We start from the raw sequence: 23,005 nt of genomic DNA, 5'->3' as shown, positions 1-23,005 counted from the left end.
TTCGTTGACCTATTAAAAGATTTATTCCTGGAAAGCGTTTATACCATTTAGAACAATATCAAATGGGCAAGGTTTTTCACAATGAAATGCATTATGGAACATTCCACATCAATGCAGGACATACCTTAAGTAGTGACCGTATTGTGTAACAAAACAGTAACGTCTTCAACACATAAAGCAGATCATCTTCAACATTAATCAGTTTTCAAAACTCCTCTCCCGAACAGGCCATGAAGGCTCAACGGTACCGACCGGCCGGTAAGGTTCTATGGGACCAAACTGCTGATCTCATCGGTCCCTAGGCTTCCACACTAATTAATGTAACTTTAACTTAAGCTAAGGACAACACACACACTCATGCCCGACGGAGGACTCGAACCTCCGACGGGGACAGCCGCGCGTACCTTGACAAGGTGCCTACGACCGCGCAACTACCCCGCGCGCTGTCGCCGTGTCATCCTCCGCCCACAGGCGTCACTGGATGCGGATATGGAGGGGCATGTGGTCAACACACCACTCTCCCGCCCGTATGTCAGTTTACGAGACCGGAGCCGCTACTTCTCAATCAAGTAGCTCCTCAGTTTGTCTCCCAACTGCTGAGTGCACCCCGCTTGCCTATAGCGCTCGGCAGACCGGAGGTCACCCATCCAAGTGCTAGCCCAGTCCGACAGCGCTTAACTTCGGTGATCTGACGGGAACCGGTGTTACCACTGCGGCAAGGCCGTTGACAAACAGTTTTCAGGAGGCATATATTCTGTCTCTCCCTCACAAGATTGCAAAATAGGAAGATGTAATGGAACTAGCCCACAATTGTGTAGCACAAAATCATAAGTGACTCTGCGATGAAATACACGGAGACAGTGCAACAGATGAGCCTGACTCAAAAATGTAATTCTGTTTGTAAAGTAAAATGAAATGCTGTGTTTCACATGTGTCTTCATGAAATAAATTATTATGATAGTAGATTGTATTTTTATGTGAAATCTGTTTTCTAAAACTAGACAGAAAATATGTTATGTGCGAATAAAGATGTAGCTCCAATAACGAGAGACGTTCCTCGTGATCTGGAATGTATATTTTCGAGTGAAAAATCTGTCCCAATATAAAGAAGCATTGAGGAATCTCACCAGAAATAAAATTTTTGCGCTACTTAGTATTCTCATTTGTAAAAAGACATTTTTTATTTCTGTATACCGAAGACTCGGAAAAGTGGTGCTAATTTTTTCTGCACTAAACTATTTTAAGCGTTTGGTCGAAATTAATAGCTTTGTTTCCACGATTGGCCAACTTCTACATTAGCCATTATCAAGTAAAATATAATTCTGTTATCTTCAGTATTTGTCTCTTTTTGAACATATCCCAGATATTCTAAAGTGCAAATGGAGAAGAAAATATACAAAAACCTCAGATACCAAGCAAAACGGAAGACACTGCAAGTTAGGGAACTTTCTTCCAGTTTCGAACTCCGCAGAGGCTGTTGCGATGCGTGGCTCGCCCGACTAACACGCATGGGCGCAGGGAAGAGGCGGAGCTTTAACATCGGGTCGTGAGGCGTGGAGGGCTGGTCAGCTGGCGACAGCGCCCTCTGCGAAAGGCTGTGGCCGGATTCCGTATCCGGTAGGGCGTGTACAGGTACTGTGTTGTGGATGTCAAGGAAATCGTTTAACAACCACTACGTGAACGTGGAATACTTACAGTGAGCGGTAACACCTTGTAAATGTGCAGATAATCTTACCATCTCATCTGGACGATAACGAACTTCGTACATCACTCTTCACAGACGATATGAACATCCAAAAGACGACATCTCTAACTAAAGCGCAGACTGTTTCGGAGAACTTGAAGAAAAGCAGGCATTTACAATGGAAGACGGCGTTGGTAAATTTTGAGCGGCAACAAAATACGGTACCACCAAACGTGACAAGCGTCTGGGGAAGTGGACTGAGCTTTCAGCGGCTGCAGAAGAGGCGCTCTGGCAGCCAGTGTGTGTGCGGCCGGCTTACGGGGTGAACAAGTACGAGTCGGGGTGTTGCCCCTCTGGCGCGAAGCAGTTATTCTTTGAATTAATGTTCACCAATGTGAAACAGTATATTTTTCATTAGGGCGACCCGAAAGGAATCGTAAAGGGAAATGGCTAAATGAAGCTAAAATGTGAATAGTGTGTGTTCATGTACATTGAATGGAATTTACATCGAGGTATGGACATTTACTTGAACTGAAGACATTATAAAACAAGTGTTGATCTTACACTTTTTAATTGCAAAATTTCTTTTGATCGTGCTGTGTTCTTTTGATCGTGGTATGTTCATTGGGTCAACTATTGAAGCGTTACAATAAATAATTTCGGTTCGAGATGAAATATAATGATCTCTGTAGAAAAACAGTAGATATGTTAAGGTTGACCTTGTTTCGTCGCATTCTTGTATCTTTATCTTTTTAACGTTGAACAGAGCTTGGGCAGATGGTAATGCATCCGTTTATTATTGAATAATAATACGCAAGTGAAGGTGGGTGTACACAATTATTATTATTGTCCTGTGGCACCTTTAACTGTAGAGAAGGCGAAGGAGTTTAGCTGTTCTTCGAGGCTCTAAAGGGAGGTAAGTGAAAACGGATTAATTCCTGGATGGCTTGGACTGTGTCGAAATCTCCGCTTGCGCGATACATAAAAATTAAGGTAGTGTTAATTCTCACACTTTTCAAGAGCTTGCAGTCTTAAACTTTCCGATTTCGCGGTCAAAACATAAAAGGAATAATAGTTTTCTCCAGGTCAGCTCTTCAGAGAAACCCTTTGCCTCTTGCAGATCTATCTAAAGCGAGACGCATATTTTTTTCTAGATCGTAAAACTAACCATAGCCATGATACATGGCACTAGATACCTCTATCGCTGATGTAAAACCCTTTTGAGTGCTGCGACTAACGATTCCGTTGAGGATCATCCTCAAATTGCGGGCATATCTGATTTTCAGAATTATTGAATTATTTTTGTCTCACTAAATAGTCATCACCTTCTCTATCACCGTCAGTAAACGCAAGTGACACAGAAGGAGATTTTACACTGTACTGAAGACTGGCAGTAGCAGACTGAGAAGACATGTGCCACATGGCCACACGCTATAACAGTGGTACGTGAATCTTGGAAATTAGTTGGTCGGAACTTCTGTCCCCAAGTAGTCCGAGGCCGAATCGGTATGACAGCGAGAGAGAGCCAATGAACAGTTTCAAAATTCATCAAACGACCGGGAAGCTTGAACGCTGCTACGTAGGTTACAGTGTGAAACTGAATACGCGTCGCCCCGGCACTCGCAGCGTGCTGCAAGTCCCGGAAATGAGGCGGCAGAAACGGCGGCGGCGGTCCCACGCCGGCAGACTCTGGACGAGGAAGTTTTTGTGGCAGCGGCGCCAAAGCCATATGGCTTTATCTGTCGATAAGCGCTATCGCAGGAATGCCGTTCTCAGTCCCAGGCCTATCCCTAGCGGGGGAAAAACTGTGTCATTGTGTGGACGGCGGCTGTTAAAACCTGCAAAGTGGGAAGTTTTAACGAGCTGTAGGGAAAAATCTGCAGAAGAGAAAAAAAGGAGTCAAACTGGTCGAGATGGTGGTTCTCGTTATCAAACGATGCTACACCGGAGCCTGTAATTAGGCAGCTCGATCCATAAAATATATTTTTTACTCCTGATTTTATCTTTGACATCCCAGCTCACGCGCGATAGGAATTTCGCAGTTTTCCACACTGAGAACTGACGGGTGATGAAATTCTAAATGTAAAAGTGCAGTATTTCTGCGATCATCATCATCATCAATAATAGTAGTAGCAGCAGCAGTGATAGTGAATTGACATATACTGTTGAATACAATAGTGCTACAGACTTTCCCACAAATTACCGCCTTCGGCTGTCCGCATCCATGTTGCTAACCTCCTCGTTTTCCAGTGTCCCGAACTGTCTTCCATTCGGTCGAGGGCGAAGCCTCCTCCCTCATTCGTAAGAGCCCAGCAGAGAAGTCCTTCAGTCCACCTACCACCCATTCGCCCTGCTACGTTTACCGTCGCCCTGCACTTGATTTTCACTGCGGTCACAATTAATTTTTTCATTGCAGAGCGTTCCTCGATCCTTGTCACTCCCAGACATTCCCAATGTGGAGCTCCGTATCACTCGCGGAGAGACCTTCACTTTTGGTATGTTTCTCGCACTGAAAGTCTGCGCCTCTCTACCTTTAAGTCAGAAATGCTAACACACACTCATACCTAACTTCCCATTTCAGATTCATCGGTAAATTAGTTTCTAAACACCAATGTATTTTAAGAAACGCACTCTATTCCAGTTTCACTTCTCTATTTCTTTTGCTGTCCATCTAGCCGTTACCTTCAAACGACGTGAACAGAAAAACTTGTCTGCTGCTGCTACCACGGCAAAAACAATTTGTGTTATGTTTGTTGATTCGGGGATTATTTCTTGCAGAGAGGTCACAGTTCGTTTTAATTGACGGAAAGTCGTCGAGTAAAACAGAAGTGATTTCTGGCGTTCCCCAAGGTAGTGTTATAGGCCCTTTGCTGTTCTTTATCTATATAAACGATTTGGGAGACAATCTGAGCAGCGGTCTTGATTGCAGATGACGCTGTCGTTTATCGACTAATAAAGTCATCAGAAGACCAAAACAAACTGCAAAACGATTTATAAAAGATATCTGAATGGTGCGAAAAGTTGCAGTTGACCCTAAATAACGAAAAGTGTATGGTCATCCACATGAGTGCTAAAAGGAACGCGTTAAACTTCGGTTACACGATAAATCAGTCTAATCTAAAAGCCATAAATTCACCTAAATACCTAGGTATTACAATTACGAACAATTTAAATTGGCAGGAACACATAGAAAATGTTGTGGGGAAGGCTAACCAAAGACTCCGTTTTATTGGCAGCACACTTAGAAAAAGCAACAGACCTACTAAGGAGACTGCCTACACTACGCTTGTCCGTCCTCTTTTAGAATACTGTTGGGCGGTGTGGGATCCTTACCAGATAGGACTGACTGAGTACATCGAAAAAGTTCAAAGAAAGGCAGCACGTTTTGTATTATCGCGAAATATGGGAGAGAGTGTCACAGAAATGATACAAGATTTGGGATGGACGTCATTAAAAGAAAGGCGTTTTTCGTTGCGACGGAATCTTTTCACGAAATTCCAATCATCAACTTTCGCCTCCGAATGAGAAAATATTTTGTTGATACCGACCTACGTAGGGAGGAACGATCACCAAGATAAAATAAGGGAAATCAGAGCTCGTACGGTAAGATACAGGTGTTCATTCTTCCCGCGAGCTATACGAGATTGGAATAATAGAGAATTGTGAAGGTGGTTCAATGAAACCTCTGCCAGGCACTTAAATGTGATTTGTAGAGCATCCATGTAGGTGTACATGTAGATTATACATTACATTGCATATTTAATGGAACGCAGAGAAACACGGACAAGGAATATGGAATGCGTAGATGAAGAACGTATGCGCGAGGAGGCATGTCTCCAGACTGGATGCCCATAGTCGTAGGTAGAGAGACAAGCACAGGAGAAGGCTTGTTGTTGTTGTTGTTGTTTTTGTTGTTGCCTTCAGTCCTAAGTCTGGTCTGATGCAGTTGTCCACAGTAATCTATCCTGTGTAAGCCTCTTCATCATGGCCTAACTACCGCAACCCCTGCATCCGCACTTGGCTACTGTAGCCAAGACTTATTCTCCCTTAACTGCCCATCCCACTCCACTTCCAAACATTTCCTTTCACAATCAGACTGACTATACTTATTCTACTCATCAAGTATTCTTCGGCGTTATACTGTAATACGACATTCCAAAAATTCTGTTTTCCTTCTCCATAGTATGGCGTTACGAAGAAAAATGAGAGGTCTGGGAGGTGGGGGGTAGAGAGAAGTGAGTATGGGACGGAAATCACGGATACTACGGACTTTTCTTGAAGTTAAAATTGAGTAAACTGTTGAATGTGACGACAGTAGCCTATTTACTAATCAACACTCAGTTCCCCAATTAATTCTTGCTTCACTTACACTCCTCCGTGTTACCACGAACTATCTCCATTTGTACTGGAAAGCAGGTCATGCGAAGGTCTCCTCATGTTCTGCCTCTTCAAGGTAGAACACAGATATTCTGTTAGAGTTCACAAACTTGATGTCTTGTATGGGTGTCGTTGTCCCAGCTCAGTTACAGCGCTCATGTCCCGAATTTTTTGTTCTTGGACAGAGGCCGTAAAATAACTAGTCAGGTGGCTAAGGCTCTCGAATCTACGAGGGTAATCCCAAAAGTAAGGTCTCCTATTTTTTTATAAGTACATAGACCTGTTTATTTCTACAATGGTTTACATCAGTTTACAGCTTGAACATTTAGCTATTTTTCGACATAATCACCATTTCTGTCGATGCATTTTTGTAGACGCTGTGGCAGTTTTTGTATGCCCATGTCATACCAGCTCGCCGCCATGCTGTTCAGAAAGTTATGAACCTCTTCTTTCACCTCGTCGTTGGAGCTGAATCGCTTTGCGGCCAAATGTTGTCGTCACCCGTGACAATTGAGTCCAGAAAGTTGTCCTGTTCGGCTGAAAGGCGGTGAAGAAATGCGCGGGAAGCATGAACTCGTTGCCGCATGTGGTCCTCAGTCAGCATGCGTGGCACCCATCTTGCGCACGACATTTCGGTAGTTCAGTGTTTCCGTTAAAATTCTGTGAGCGGTGCTTCGGCAAAGGTCAGGAACCAACGTGCAGAGAGCATCCAGGGTGATCCGCCGATCTTCACGCATGCTTTGCTCAACCTTCAGCACTGGTTCCTCAGAAATTGACGGTCTCCCGCTCCTTTGCTCGTCGTGAATTTCGGTCCGACCAGCTGCAAACTCTCTACACCATTGACGAACATTTTTGACATCCATGCACGACTCACCATACACTTCCGTCAATTAGCGATGGATTTCAATCGGCGCAGTGCCCTTTGCGTTCAGAAACAGAATAACTGCGCGCAATTCGCACTTGGCGGTAACATCCAACGGGAGCTCCACGGCTGCCAAGCCAAGACTGAGCGCCTCAGCGCGGCGTGCACATGTTTACACACAGCGCGTGAAGCACTCTTCATAACAGTGTGACCAACTGCCACACAAACAGAGTTCTGTACTTATAAAAAAAATAGGAGACCTTACTTTTTGGATTACCGTCGTACTAAATCATCTGTTAGGTTCGAAATTAGGGATAGTAGGTTCGAAATTAGGGATAGCGGTAGCTTTTCTGTTTTATTTACAACTCACGAAGTAGATAAGGCTAGAAACGGCTATCAAGACGTTTTGCAAACATTCTATTACGAAGTCACATCTTTCACGCTTCATGTTAACTCTGTCACAATCCTGTTATATTAAGTCACGTGAACAACGTGTTAAAAAAATTATACACTACTAACCTAGTGTGATCTGCCTTATACGCAGAGTTGCGTTATTTGAATACAGTATTATGTGGAGCACATCCGAGATCTTAATTTTGTGGCGAGTAACGCGAACCGTGTCGTTCAGCCCCTCCTTCCAGACTGACCAGACAGGCCGAACCACTTCATTTCGGAGCGCACTTTCGGCGGGACCGAAGTTGCACGAAGTGCTTCTTTTGAATGTCCTTATTCTAAGGTTATTGAAAATTGTTACAAAATTGAAAACTGAAATAAAGGGGTTAAAGCTTGCTACAGATAGTGTATTCACCACAGCAGGAAACATAATTTTAACTGTACTTCATCAAATATTAATAAATGAATCTAACAAATTTGCGGCGCTGGCTCCTGTGTCGGTAACCAATCAGATTATTCTGCTAGTAAACTGGCAACATTCATCACGGAATTGGTACTCACTATGCCATGTGTTGTCTTCCTCTCACCCCATGTCTCGCGTCATACCTCATTTTCTGTAATTTCAGCCAAACTATGGAGTGGATCTGGCTCAAATGGCTCTGAGCACTATGGGACTTAACTTCTGAGGTCATCAGTCACCTAGAACTTAGAACTAATTAAACCTAAATAACCTAAGGACATCACACACGTCCATGCCCGAGGCAGGATTCGAACTTGTGACCGTAGCGGTCGCTCGGTTCCAGACTGTAGCGCCTAGAACCGCATGGCCACTCCGGCCGGCTGGAGTGGATCTTGTGAGGCGTAGCACCGTATAACGATCCTGCCTTGGAGGCGGTTAAGTGGAAGATGTGTCTCAGAGCTGGATAGTGACAGATAGTGACGCAAGACTGGACGCGCACGTAGTTTATCTATCAGCCGATAGAGGAAAATATTGGATAGGGGGACTGTGATTTTAGTTTCGATTGTGCCCACTAGAGTGCACTAAAGTAATAGAATGTTTTTCATAAACTGTTCTAGTACTTTCATAAAGTGTTATTATTTCTTTTTGTGTATGTAAAATGTTATAAATATGTTTTAGCAGCATGAATGATGCGTGAGTGTGGGTTAAGGTTAATATGAAGATAATTGTTTAACGTGTTATGTAGTAGGATTTAGTGTGGGACATTTCGAAGTATGGATATGACAAACGGGATTTTTGTAGAATAGATTTGTAAAGTAAGTTTATGGAAAAGGGAAAGTTAATTCATGTATAAATAACAATAGTAAACAACTTTATGCTTAAGCAAAACTTCAGCATATTAGATAATTACGTCGGTAAAAAGTGCAGTCGTAAGGTTTACTATTTTGCGATTGGTTTTTGATGAAAAGCGTGGCCTGAGGCGGGAGGGTGTTGTTTTGCTATTGGCTGTTGAGTAAAGTGACCAATGGTAAAGCAGTACTCTTCGCGCGCCTTTCTCTGCTGGTAGAGAAGAAAAGAATGGCTCTGAGCACTATGGGACTCAACTGCTGTGGTCATAAGTCCCCTAGAACTTAGAACTACTTAAACCTAACTAACCTAAGGACACCACACACATCCATGCCCGAGGCAGGATTCGAACCTGCGACCGTAGCGGTCACACGGTTCCAGACAGTAGCGCCTAGAACCGCACGGCCACTCTGGCCGGCAGTAGAGAAGACTTAGAGTATTCTAGAGAGGAGTCGAAGGCTAGCCATAAAACAGATCGGACGTGTGTAGTAGTAGTTCCGATGGAAATGATAAGTTGCCAGATCTAGCAGTGTTTCATACATCAAAAATGTTGGAAAGTGACGGCATAATAATTCCGATGGGTGTGTAGAAATTTCGGAATTTTTAAGTGAATTTTGTAACGAGAAAAGACGTATATTCCGCGTGACGTATTGAGCAGGTCGGTGGCTATAAACTGTGACTGCATTAGGTACCGACAGACTTAATATTTGGCGGGCATTCTCAATCAAAAACAATCGGTATTTTGGTTCAAATGGCTCGGAGCACTATGGGACTCAACTGCTGTGGTCATTAGTCCCCTAGAACTTAGAACTACTTAAACTTAACTAACCTAAGGACATCACAAACATCCATGCCCGAGGCAGGATCCGAACCTGCGACCGTAGCAGTCGCACGGTTCCGGACTGCGCGCCTAGAACCGCGAGACCACCGCGGCCGGCAATCAGTATTTTTGTAGCTTTTACGTTTTCGGGAAATGCAACACCATAAACTTGCTAACATGAGTGAAAGGGACTGTGAGTGACTGTGTTAAGACTAGTACGGGCTTGGCAGTGATACTTGTTCACCTAAGTTTCAGAATATACACTCCTGGAAATGGAAAAAAGAACACATTGACACCGGTGTGTCAGACCCACCATACTTGCTCCGGACACTGCGAGAGGGCTGTACAAGCAATGATCACACGCACGGCACAACGGACACACCAGGAACCGCGGTGTTGGTCGTCGAATGGCGCTAGCTGCGCAGCATTTGTGCACCGCCGCCGTCAGTGTCAGCCAGTTTGCCGTGGCATACGGAGCTCCATCGCAGTCTTTAACACTGGTAGCATGCCGCGACAGCGTGGACGTGAACCGTATGTGCAGTTGACGGACTTTGAGCGAGGGCGTATAGTGGGCATGCGGGAGGCCGGGTGGACGTACCGCCGAATTGCTCAACACGTGGGGCGTGAGGTCTCCACAGTACATCGATGTTGTCGCCAATGGTCGGCGGAAGGTGCACGTGCCCGTCGACCTGGGACCGGACCGCAGCGACGCACGGATGCACGCCAAGACCGTAGGATCCTACGCAGTGCCGTAGGGGACCGCACCGCCACTTCCCAGCAAATTAGGGACACTGTTGCTCCTGGGGTATCGGCGAGGACCATTCGCAACCGTCTCCATGAAGCTGGGCTATGGTCCCGCACACCGTTAGGCCGTCTTCCGCTCACGCCCCAACATCGTGCAGCCCGCCTCCAGTGGTGTCGCGACAGGCGTGAATGGAGGGACGAATGGAGACGTGTCGTCTTCAGCGATGAGAGTCGCTTCTGCCTTGGTCCCAATGATGGTCGTATGCGTGTTTGGCGCCGTGCAGGTGAGCGCCACAATCAGGACTGCATACGACCGAGGCACACAGGGCCAACACCCGGCATCATGGTGTGGGGAGCGATCTCCTACACTGGCCGTACACCACTGGTGATCCTCGAGGGGACACTGAATAGTGCACGGTACACCCAAACCGTCATCGAACACATCGTTCTACCATTCCTAGACCGGCAAGGGAACTTGCTGTTCCAACAGGACAATGCACGTCCGCATGTATCCCGTGCCATCCAACGTGCTCTAGAAGGTGTAAGTCAACTACCCTGGCCAGCAAGATCTCCGGATCTGTCCCCCATTGAGCATGTTTGGGACTGGATGAAGCGTCGTCTCACGCGGTCTGCACGTCCTACACGAACGCTGGTCCAACTGAGGCGCCAGGTGGAAATAGCATGGCAAGCCGTTCCACAGGACTACATCCAGCATCTCTACGATCGTCTCCATGGGAGAATAGCAGCCTGCATTGCTGCGAAAGGTGGATATACACTGTACTAGTGCCGACATTGTGCATGCTCTGTTGCCTGTGTCTATGTGCCTGTGGTTCTGTCAGTGTGATCATGTGATGTATCTGACCCCAGGAATGTGTCAATAAAGTTTCCCCTTCCTGGGACAATGAATTCACGGTGTTCTTATTTAAATTTCCAGGAGTGTAGTTCCGTTGGGTGTGTAGAAATTTCGGAATTTTTAAGTGAATTTTGTAACGAGAAAAGACGTATATTCCGCGTGACGTATTGAGCAGGTCGGTGGCTATAAACTGCGACTGCATTAGGTACCGACAGACTTAATATTTGGCGGGCATTCTCAATCAAAAACAATCAGTATTTTTGTAGCTTTTACGTTTTCGGGAAATGCAACACCATAAACTTGCTAACGTGAGTGAAAGGGACTGTGAGTGACTGTGTTAAGACTAGCACGGGCTTGGCAGTGATACTTGTTCACCTAAGTTTCAGAATATATTAATAGAGGACAAAATTTCCAACCTTTCATTTGTGTGAAAACTTTCTCCCGATACGTAGATTAGTGACTTAAATTGCAGCCTGGTTCACGTCGAAGTACAGTAGATTTCACTCGGCTTTCCTACTGATGATCTGCTGAAACAATGTTCACAGGTAGGTGCAGGTCCGTCGTAAAGGGACGGAAAGAACCGCGCCGCCGCACTTGGTAAGGAAACTTACCGTTCCAAAGCCAGAAATGTCACACTAGACTTTCTAACATTTAAATTTATATTCGATGTTGTCACATTCCTCTTTTTCAGAAACGCTTTTCCCACCGTTGCTAGTCTGCGTTTTACATCGTCTACAATACTACGGCTATCGTCAGTTACGTTGCTGCCCGAAGAGCGAAAGTCGTCCACTGCTTTCGGCGTCTCATTGTCTAATCTAATCCATTCCGCGCCGTCTGGTTTACTTCGAGTACACATCACCGCCCGTGTTTTACTTCTGTCCATGTTCATCTTACGTTCTCTTTTCGAGAGGCAACGAAAGGGAACGGGGAGGGAAGGAATTGTGAGGCACCGAAGCGGATCGCTTTCACGGTCGGCGGTCTTTCCAGGCGAGATGTGGGTGTAGACACGGCGGCAGTCGCAGTCGACAAGCGTGAGCACGCAGTGCGTGTGAGCGGCCGCGACAGTGTGTGACGCAGCGGCGCGGCCGCCCGATAAGGCCTGAGCGGAGCGGACCGGCGACCAAGGCCGCCCGCGGCTCACGCACAAACACGCGCACTAGCGGCCGCACTCGGAAGAGGGTGGCACGCGCCGGAAGCTCGAGGTCGGCCGGAGTACCCCTCGCCAACTACCTGCTGCCAACTGGCAACTGCGAGCAGTCGCGGTGCTGTCTGTGGCCGAGGCGCGACACGCCACGAGTTGGGCGCTGGCAAAGGGAAGTGCCGAGAGCGCATGCGCAACACCAGTAGCCCAGCGAACTGCGCACCTTCCCCCCCCCCCCCCTCCGCAAGTGCTGTCACTTAGTACGCGGCCGCATGCAAGGATATACAACTGACGGTATCTTTACCCCCTTTGATGAGAAATACACTACTGGTCATTAAAATTGCTACACCACGAAGATGACGTGCTACAGACGCGAAATTTAACCGACAGGAAGAAGATGCTGTGATATGCAAATGATTAGCTTTTCAGAGCATTCACACAAGGTTGGCGCCGGTGGCGACACCTACAATGTGCTGACATGAGGAAAGTTTCCAACCGATTTCTCATACACAAATAGCAGTTGACCGGCGTTGCCTGGTGAAACGTTGTTGTGATGCCTCGTGTAAGGAGGAGAAATGCGTACCATCACGTTTCCGACTTTGATAAAGGTCGGATTGTAGCCAATCGCGATTGCGGTTCATCGTATCGCGACATTGCTGCTCGCGTTGGTCGAGATCCAATGACTGTTAGCAGAATATGGAATCGGTGGGTTGAGGAGGGTAATACGGAACTCCGTGCTGGATCCCAACGGCCTCGTATCACTAGCAGTCGAGATGACAGGCATCCTATCCGCATGGCTGTAACGGATCGTGCAGCCACGTCTCGATGCCTGAGTCAACAGATGGGGACGTTTGCAAGACAACAACCATCTGCACGAACAGTTCGACGACGTTTGCAGCAGCATGGACTATCAGCTCGGAGACCGTGGCTGCGGTTACCCTTGACGCTGCATCACAGACAGGAGCGCCTGCGATGGTGTACTCAGCGACGAACCTGGTGTACGAATGGCAAAACGTCATTTTTTCGGACGAATCCAGGTTCTCTTTACAGCATAATGATGGCTGCATCCGTGTTTGGCGACATCGCGGTGAACGCACATTGGAAGCGTGTATTCGTCATCGCCATACTGGCGTATCACCTGGCATGATGGTATGGGGTGGCATTGGTTACACGTCTCGGCCACCTATTGTTCGCATTGACGGCACTTTGAACAGTGGACGTTACATTTCAGATGTGTTACGACCCGTGGCTCTACCCTTCATTCGATCCCTGTGAAACCCTACATTTCAGCAGGATAATGCACGAGCGCATGTTGCAGGTCCTGTATGGGCCTTTCTGGATACAGAAAATGTTCGACTGTTGCCCTGCCCAGCACAGTCTCCAGATCTCTCACCAATTGAAAACGTTTGGTCAATGGTGGCCGAGAAACTGGCTCGTCACAATACGCCAGTCACTACTCTTGATGAACTGTGGTATCGTGTTGAAGCTGCATGGGCACCTGTACCTGTACTCGCCATCCAAGCTCTGTTTGACTCAATGCCCAGGCGTATCAAAGCCGTTATTACGGCCAGAGGTGGTTGTTCTGGGTACTGATTTCTCAGGAACTATGCACCCAAATTGCGTGAAAATGTAATCACATGTCAGTTCTAGTATAATATATTTGTCCTATGAATACCCGTTTATCATCTGCATTTCTTCTTGCTGTAGCAATTTTAATGGCCAGTAGTGTACATAAATACTCCGCAAGTCACTATGTGAGGCAGGGTACCTTCCACCTCTGGTAGTAGACCTTCTGTCTTTTGTTCGACTCTCAAACGGAACGAGGCGAAAACAACAGTCTATATGCCTCCGCACGAGCCCTAATTTCTCTTATCTTGTATTTTGCGGTCCTTGTGTGAGGTGCACGTTCGTGTCGGTAGAGTCGTTTTGCAGCCAGTCACAGCTGCCAGGTCTCTAAAATTTTTCGGTCGTGTTTCACGAAAAGAACATCGTCTGTCGTCCATGGATTCCCATTTAAATCCAAGAAGCGCTTCCGTAACAATCGCTTATAGGTCGAAATTACCGGTAATAAATCTACACTCCTGGAAATGGAAAAAAGAACACACTGACACCGGTGTGTCAGACCCACCATACTTGCTCCGGACACTGCGAGAGGGCTGTACAAGCAATGATCACACGCACGGCACAGCGGACACACCAGGAACCGCGGTGTTGGCCGTCGAATGGCGCTAGCTGCGCAGCATTTGTGCACCGCCGCCGTCAGTGTCAGCCAGTTTGCCGTGGCATACGGAGCTCCATCGCAGTCTTTAACACTGGTAGCATGCCGCGACAGCGTGGACGTGAACCGTATGTGCAGTTGACGGACTTTGAGCGAGGGCGTATAGTGGGCATGCGGGAGGCCGGGTGGACGTACCGCCGAATTGCTCAACACGTGGGGCGTGAGGTCTCCACAGTACATCGATGTTGTCGCCAGTGGTCGGCGGAAGGTGCACGTGCCCGTCGACCTGGGACCGGACCGCAGCGACGCACGGATGCACGCCAAGACCGTAGGATCCTACGCAGTGCCGTAGGGGACCGCACCGCCACTTCCCAGCAAATTAGGGACACTGTTGCTCCTGGGGTATCGGCGAGGACCATTCGCAACCGTCTCCATGAAGCTGGGCTACGGTCCCGCACACCGTTAGGCCGTCTTCCGCTCACGCCCCAACATCGTGCAGCCCGCCTCCAGTGGTGTCGCGACAGGCGTGAATGGAGGGACGAATGGAGACGTGTCGTCTTCAGCGATGAGAGTCGCTTCTGCCTTGGTGCCAATGATGGTCGTATGCGTGTTTGGCGCCGTGCAGGTGAGCGCCACAATCAGGACTGCATACGACCGAGGCACACAGGGCCAACACCCGGCATCATGGTGTGGGGAGCGATCTCCTACACTGGCCGTACACCACTGGTGATCGTCGAGGGGACACTGAATAGTGCACGGTACATCCAAACCGTCATCGAACCCATCGTTCTACCATTCCTAGACCGGCAAGGGAACTTGCTGTTCCAACAGGACAATGCACGTCCGCATGTATCCCGTGCCACCCAACGTGCTCTAGAAGGTGTAAGTCAACTACCCTGGCCAGCAAGATCTCCGGATCTGTCCCCCATTGAGCATGTTTGGGACTGGATGAAGCGTCGTCTCACGCGGTCTGCACGTCCAGCACGAACGCTGGTCCAACTGAGGCGCCAGGTGGAAATGGCATGGCAAGCCGTTCCACAGGACTACATCCAGCATCTCTACGATCGTCTCCATGGGAGAATAGCAGCCTGCATTGCTGCGAAAGGTGGATATACACTATACTAGTGCCGACATTGTGCATGCTCTGTTGCCTGTGTCTATGTGCCTGTGGTTCTGTCAGTGTGATCATGTGATGTATCTGACCCCAGGAATGTGTCAATAAAGTTTCCCCTTCCTGGGACAATGAATTCACGGTGTTCTTATTTCAATTTCCAGGAGTGTAGTAGCACGCCTTTGATCTGTTTCCAAGTTTTCCTTTAATCCGACCTTTAAAGGTTCCCAAACACTCGTGAGGTACTCAAGGATGGCTCGCACTACTATTACGTTCTTTACAGATGTACCCCAATTTCCAAGAACCCTCTCAGTAAACCGAAGGCGAGCAGTCGACCATTGGCCTTCACTAGTTTAGACAACGTCACTGAGGGGACAAGTCATGTGATGTGCACATGTACAGACGGCGTGATATCATGTACACAGGATATAAAAGGGCGGTTCAATGGTGTATCTGTGACTTGTACTCAGGTGAATCACGTGAAACAGTTTCTAACGTGATCATGGCCGTATGACGGGAATTAACAGACTCTGAAGACAAAACGATAGTTGAAGGTAGATGCATGGGACATTCCATTTCGGAAATCGTTAAGAGAATTCAGTGTTCTGACATGGACAGAGTCAAGAGTACTCAGAGAATACTCTATGGACAACTCAGTGGCCGACGGCCTCCGCTTAGCGACCGGGAGCAGTGGCTTTTGCGTAGAGTTGTCAGTGCAAACAGACTAGTAACACTGCTTGAAATAACCGCAGATATCAATGTGGGACGTACGACGAACGTATCCGTCAGGACAGTGCGGCGAAATCTGGCGTTAATGGGATATGCAGCAGACGACCGAGGCGAGTGCCTTTGCTAACAGCGCGACATCGCCTGCAGCGCCTCTCCTGGCCTCGTGACCATATCAGTGGAACCCTAGACGATTGGAAAACCGTGACCCGATCTGAAGAGTCCCGACTTCAGTTCGTTAGGGTTCGACACCACGAAGCCATGGACCCAAGCTGTCAAAGAGGCACTGTGAAAGTGGCGGTGGCTCCATAATAGTGTGGACTGTGTTTGCATGAAATGGCCTTGGTCCTCTCGTCCAACTGAACCGCTGATTGACTGGAAACGGTTGTGTTCGGCTACTTGGAGACAATATGCAGCCATTCATGGACTTCATGTCCCCAAACAACGGTAGAATTTTTATGGACGACGATGCGCGACGTCACTGGGCTACAGCTGTTAGCGATTGGTTTGAAGAACATTGCAGACAATGCGAGCGAATGATCTGGCCATCGAGAACGCCCGACATGAATCCCACCGAACATTTAAGGCACATAGTCGAGAGGTCACTTCGTGCACAGAATCCTGACGCGAGAACACTCGCAATTATGGATTGATGTAGAGGAGCATGCCACATCCTGTTGGTGCATTACGCCACGCAAAAGTACATCCGATACGATATAAAAGAACTACATCCGACACGATATTAGGAGGTATCCCATGAGTTTGTTACCTCATTGTATGTACATTATGTTTACCTATATAACGCCCGACCGGTTGGCCCTGCGGTCTAACGCACGGCTTTCCGGGCTGGAAGGAGCGCCTGGTCCCCGGCACGAATCCGCCGGGCGGATTTGTGTCGAGGTCCGGTGAACCGGCCAGTCTGTGGATGGTTTTTACGCGGTTTTCCATCTGCCTCGGCGCATGCGGGCTGGTTCCCCTTATTCCGCCTCAGTTACACTATGTCAGCGATTGCTGGGCAAAGTTTTCCACGTACGCTGTCGTGGAATGAAGACTCCTACGCCATCTGTTGGTGTTCTGTTAAGTCTGTACATTGTGCTGCCCTCTGCAGCGGATATATTTCAACGGTAACTGTAAAATGGACGTGTGAGAGTAAAGGTGTGTGACCAGAAGTTTTACTGTGTCCTTGATTTCACTAGTGCGTAGCAACATTTTGGTGCCGAAAGGCTGGTGGGAACGCATGATAGGCTCAGTCAAGCGCTGCCTGAGGAAAGTTCTTGGTCGCTCCCAGGTGGATGAAGAGAGCTTAAACACCACCTTGATCAGCATAGAAACCGCAATAAACTCACGACCCATCACTCAAGGAGAGAGCGACACTGCATTGACGCCAGCCCACTTTCTAAATGGTGGGAAATTAGTAACAATTCCATGTGGGCCAGAGCCAGCAACTAGAAAGGACCTTGCCAAGGAGTTCCGACTCAGACAAAAGGTCAACGACGACATTTGCCGCAGGCGGAAGACAGAATACCTCCTGCTGCTAAGACAATATCATGAGGTGAAGGGATACCCTTCGCAGAGGAAACCGAGAATTGGAGAGGTTGTTCTGCTCCAAGAAGACAGCAAACCACGGCACTTGTGGAAGAGGGCTGTGGTAGAAGAAGTGCGGCATGGCAGAGACAGTAAAATACGGTGCATCATCCTCCGCCAGCCAGATGGTATGAAGATCTGTCGATCGGTCCAGCTGGTCTTCCCCCTCGAGATGGACCAGGGTGGGGAGGATGTCGGGGAATGAAGACTCCTACGGCATCTGTTGGTGTTCTGTTAAGTCTGTACATTGTGCTGCCCTCTGCAGCGGATATATTTCAACGGTAACTGTAAAATGGACGTGTGAGAATAAAGGTGTGTGAGCAGAAGTTTTACTGTGTCCTTGATTTTACTAGTGTGTAGCAACATACGCGTACACCACCATTACTCTACCACGCAAACATAGGCCGGCCGGGGTGGCCGAGCGGTTCTACGCGCTACAGTCTGGCACTGCGCGACCGCAACGGTCGCAGGTTCGAATCCTGCCTCGGGCATGGATGTGTGTGGTGTCCTTAGGTTAGTTAGGTTTAAGTAGTTCTAAGATCTAGGGGACTGATGACCTCAGCAGTTAAGTCCCATAGTGCTCAGAGCCATTTGAACGCAAACATAGGGGTTACACTCGTCTGGTGTGAGACGTTCCCTGGGGGTCCACCGGGGGCCGAACCGCCCAATAACCCTGGGTTCGGTGTGGGGCGGCGGAGGCGTGAAGTGGACTGCGGTAGTCGTCGTGGGGTTGTGGACCACTGCGGCTGCGGCGGGGACGGAGCCTCTCCGTCGTTTCTAGGTCCCCGGTTAACATACAGCACAATACAATACAATACAGTACCTATATAACTGGCGAAGTCTCTCTGAGAAACAGGCTCATTTTTTGACAGTCAAACTATATTTATCACCAGCAGTTGTACATATGGTGCAAAAAATCTATTCACCATGTATACATATAGGTAAAGGTACAGGGTGTTTCAAAAATGACCGGTATATTTGAAACGGCAATAAAAACTAAACGAGCAGCGATAGAAATACACCGTTTGTTGCAATATGCTTGGGACAACAGTACATTTTCAGGCAGACAAACTTTCGAAATTACAGTAGTTACAATTTTCAACAACAGATGGCGCTGCGGTCTGGGAAACTCTATAGTACGATATTTTCCACATATCCACCATGCGTAGCAATAATATGGCGTAGTCTCTGAATGAAATTACCCGAAACCTTTGACAACGTGTCTGGCGGAATGGCTTCACATGCAGATGAGATGTACTGCTTCAGCTGTTCAATTGTTTCTGGATTCTGGCGGTACACCTGGTCTTTCAAGTGTCCCACAGAAAGAAGTCACAGGGGTTCATGTCTGGCGAATAGGGAGGCCAATCCACGCCGCCTCCTGTATGTTTCGGATAGCCCAAAGCAATCACACGATCATCGAAATATTCATTCAGGAAATTAAAGACGTCGGCCGTGCGATGTGGCCGGGCACCATCTTGCATAAACCACGAGGTGTTCGCAGTGTCGTCTAAGGCAGTTTGTACCGCCACAAATTCACGAAGAATGTCCAGATAGCGTGATGCAGTAATCGTTTCGGATCTGAAAAATGGGCCAATGATTCCTTTGGAAGAAATGGCGGCCCAGACCAGTACTTTTTGAGGATGCAGGGACGATGGGACTGCAACATGGGGCTTTTCGGTTCCCCATATGCGCCAGTTCTGTTTATTGACGAAGCCGTCCAGGTAAAAATAAGCTTCGTCAGTAAACCAAATGCTGCCCACATGCATATCGCCGTCATCAATCCTGTGCACTATATCGTTAGCGAATGTCTCTCGTGCAGCAATGGTAGCGGCGCTGAGGGGTTGCCGCGTTTGAATTTTGTATGGATAGAGGTGTAAACTCTGGCGCATGAGACGATACGTGGACGTTGGCGTCATTTGGACCGCAGCTGCAACACGGCGAACGGAAACCCGAGGCCGCTGTTGGATCACCTGCTGCACTAGCTGCGCGTTGCCCTCTGTGGTTGCCGTACACGGTCGCCCTACCTTTCCAGCACGTTCATCCGTCATGTTCCCAGTCCGTTGAAATTTTTCAAACAGATCCTTTATTGTATCGCTTTCCGGTCCTTTGGTTACATTAAACCTGCGTTGAAAACTTCGTCTTGTTGCAACAACACTGTGTTCTAGGCGGTGGAATTCCAACACCAGAAAAATCCTCTGTTCTAAGGAATAATCCATGTTGTCTACAGCACACTTGCACGTTGTGAACAGCACACGCTTACAGCAGAAAGACGACGTACAGAATGGCGCACCCACAGACTGCGTTGTCTTCTATATCTTTCACATCACTTGCAGCGCCATCTGTTGTTGAAAATCGTAACTACTGTAATTTCGAAAGTTTGTCCGCCTGCAAATGTACTGTTGTCCCAAGCATATTGCAACAAACGGTGTATTTCTATCGCTGCTCGTTTAGTTTTTATTGTCGTTTCAAATATACCGGTCATTTTTGAAACACCCTGTATATAATTTGATACATACAATTGACTTGCCTAACGCAGGGAAGGCGAATGATTGATTGCGGTTTATTGAGGCAACGTTACGGAAGTGTGGTTCATCTATGAGTGAGACGATGTGGGGAAGACTTGTGCTACTCATGCTTGAGTACTGCTAGGGTGTTTGGGATTCCCAACTAGTCGGACTAAAGGAAGACATCGAAGCAGTTCAAAGGCGTGCTTCTAGATCAGTTTGTAGGTTCGTCAACACGCAAGTATTACAACAATGTACCGTCAATTGAAATGGGGAGTCCGCAGCTCGTGGTCTCGCGGTAGCGTTCTCGCTTCCCGAGCACGGGGTCCCGGGTTCGATTCCCGGCGGGGTCAGGGATTTTCTCTGCCTCGTGATGACTGGGTGTTGTGTGTTGTCCTTAGGTTAGTTAGGTTTAAGTAGTTCTAAGTTCTAGGGGACTGATGACCATAGCTATTAAGTCCCATAGTGCACAGAGCCATTTGAACAATTGAAATGGAAATTCTTGGAGGGCAGACGACGCTCTTTCCACGAAAGAATATTGACTAAGTTTAGAGAACAGGCACTTGCGACAGACTGCAGACACGTTCTAATGCCACCAACGTACATCTCGCGCAAGGAACGCTACGACAATATGAGAAAAATTAGGAGTTGTCAGTGGTTTTTCCTCGCTCGATTTGCGAATGGAGCAGGAAAGGTACTTGGCTTGTGGAGAATATATGTAGATGTAATTAGGGAAGTTTCTATATATCCTACATTATCTTGTTCAAAATGGTTCAAATAGCTCTGAGCACGATGGGACTTAACTTATGAGGTCATCAGTCCCCTAGAACTCGGAACTACTTAAACCTAACTAACCTAAGGACATCACACACATCCATGCCCGAGGCAGGATTCGAACCTGCGGCCGTAGCGGTCGCGCGGTTCCAGACTGTAGCGCCTAGAACCGCTTGGCCACCACGGCCGGCTATCTTGTTCTATGTGGAACTGTGTACGAGGATATACGTGCCGTCCCACGCTAAAAGCACTGCGCAGGAGTGGCGCATTGTGAGAAGAGAGTACTTGTTCTGGATTTCCTGCAGATACAGTTCTGCAGTGGTGCAAAAGATGTGTATCGCAGTGCAAAGTTGAAGTACGCAGAACGGTACGATTCTAGGGGGTGACACTTCCATATTTCACACTGATTCACCGTAAAATTCTGGCGGTATACAGACCAAACGCAATGACGCGTCCAGCCTTCGTAAAATGGTGCTGAGAGATTGACCAAACCTGCACAGACGGGGTATTGCGGATTGGGAAGGTGGGTCACCAACATCGAACACAGAGGACAGTGTTCAGGCAGTGGGGAAACTGATTCGCAACAGTCGCAGATTATCCGACTATGAGGACGTCCACACACAGCGGTTCTGGAATGACTTTGTGACCAAGAAGGGGATTTCGATCGTCGAGGTACTTGACGACTGGTAGGACGTTCCGACCGTTGTTTGCCTAGACTTGGTGACTGTGTCAAAAATAGTGTCATGTATCTGTGTCACTTTGAAGTGTAATTGGCCTGCCACAATAATGTGCAAGTTTTTTTTTCAAGTCCTGTCGTATTATGCAAACGCAATTGCTGACAATGTTTAATTATTCGTGACACATAATAACAATAGCTCGCCACAGTTAGCCAGTAAGACTCCATTATGTGAGGCTATCAGACGTTCGATATAGGGGTTGTCAATTATGTATCTTTGTACTCTCTCTAGAGCAAGATGTTGTGTCGATAGACTGACAAGATTATGATGATAAGGCAGTCATAACAGTCGTTGAATAAAATAAAGTCATACTACAGCTTTCCTTGGGAGTGTACAGCTGCTTGTGGAATCTATGACGCACGGAGTGTTTGAAGTCCTATACTTCACTTTTTACAGTGTTCAATAAACGAGACCCACTGATGATAGCACAGAGATGCCGAAACATGTTTGAATAACAACAGAAAAAACAATGTTTTTGCATAAAAAGCACAACCTTTATCCAATAATTGTAACTACAAACACGGGAAAAATATAAGATCTGCGAATCCAAAAGACGCAGTTACTAGTTGCAAACGTACGGCGAGTTGGCTACGATATGAAAGTAGTGCGAAAGCGCTGTAGTGCGCCTACACAGCTTCTTACCAGAACAAAAAGTCGGCAATGTAGCTATTCGTACACGAAGTAATTATTGCGTCGAATACATTACGTTCATCACAGCTGCTGAATGAAATCCATAATTAATAGGGAACTATAATAACGTACAAAAATTAGGATTATCATTAGATAACCATTTATTCGTTCACTTTAATTGCATTATTCCTGTTTGCATTACGAAAATAAACGACATTTTTCTCTTCGTAATACAGACAGGAATAATGTAATTAAAGTGAACGAATAAATCATCATCTAATGACAATCTTAATTTTGTACATTATTATAGTTCCCTATTAACTACGGATTTCATTCAGTAGCTATTGTGAACATAACACATTCGAGGCAATAATTACTTCGTGTACGAATAGCTATATTGCCGACTTTTTGTTCTGGTAGGAAGACAACTCCTCTGGTGCAACAACCGTGGAGAAGAAATCTGTGAAAGAGTGCCAAATGTAATCACCCGCATGATGCTGGTGTGTGTGAGACGCAATCCTTAAATAGCTCACACAAGAAG

At 47.3% G+C, this 23,005-nt stretch overlaps 1 protein-coding gene and 1 pseudogene across 1 annotated transcript in view; both read right to left on the bottom strand.

The window, feature by feature from the left end:
• Window positions 1-23,005, bottom strand: part of LOC126234997 (uncharacterized) — a 347,601-nt gene that overhangs the window by 271,669 nt on the left and 52,927 nt on the right. The window lies entirely within an intron of this gene.
• On the bottom strand, window positions 613-729 carry LOC126238595 (5S ribosomal RNA; annotated as a pseudogene).

Source organism: Schistocerca nitens, chromosome 2 (genome assembly GCF_023898315.1).
Source record: "Schistocerca nitens isolate TAMUIC-IGC-003100 chromosome 2, iqSchNite1.1, whole genome shotgun sequence".
Lineage (NCBI taxonomy): Eukaryota > Metazoa > Arthropoda > Insecta > Orthoptera > Acrididae > Schistocerca > Schistocerca nitens.
Note: the sequence above shows the minus strand (reverse complement) of the source record. Positions and strands in the feature narration are given on the sequence as shown.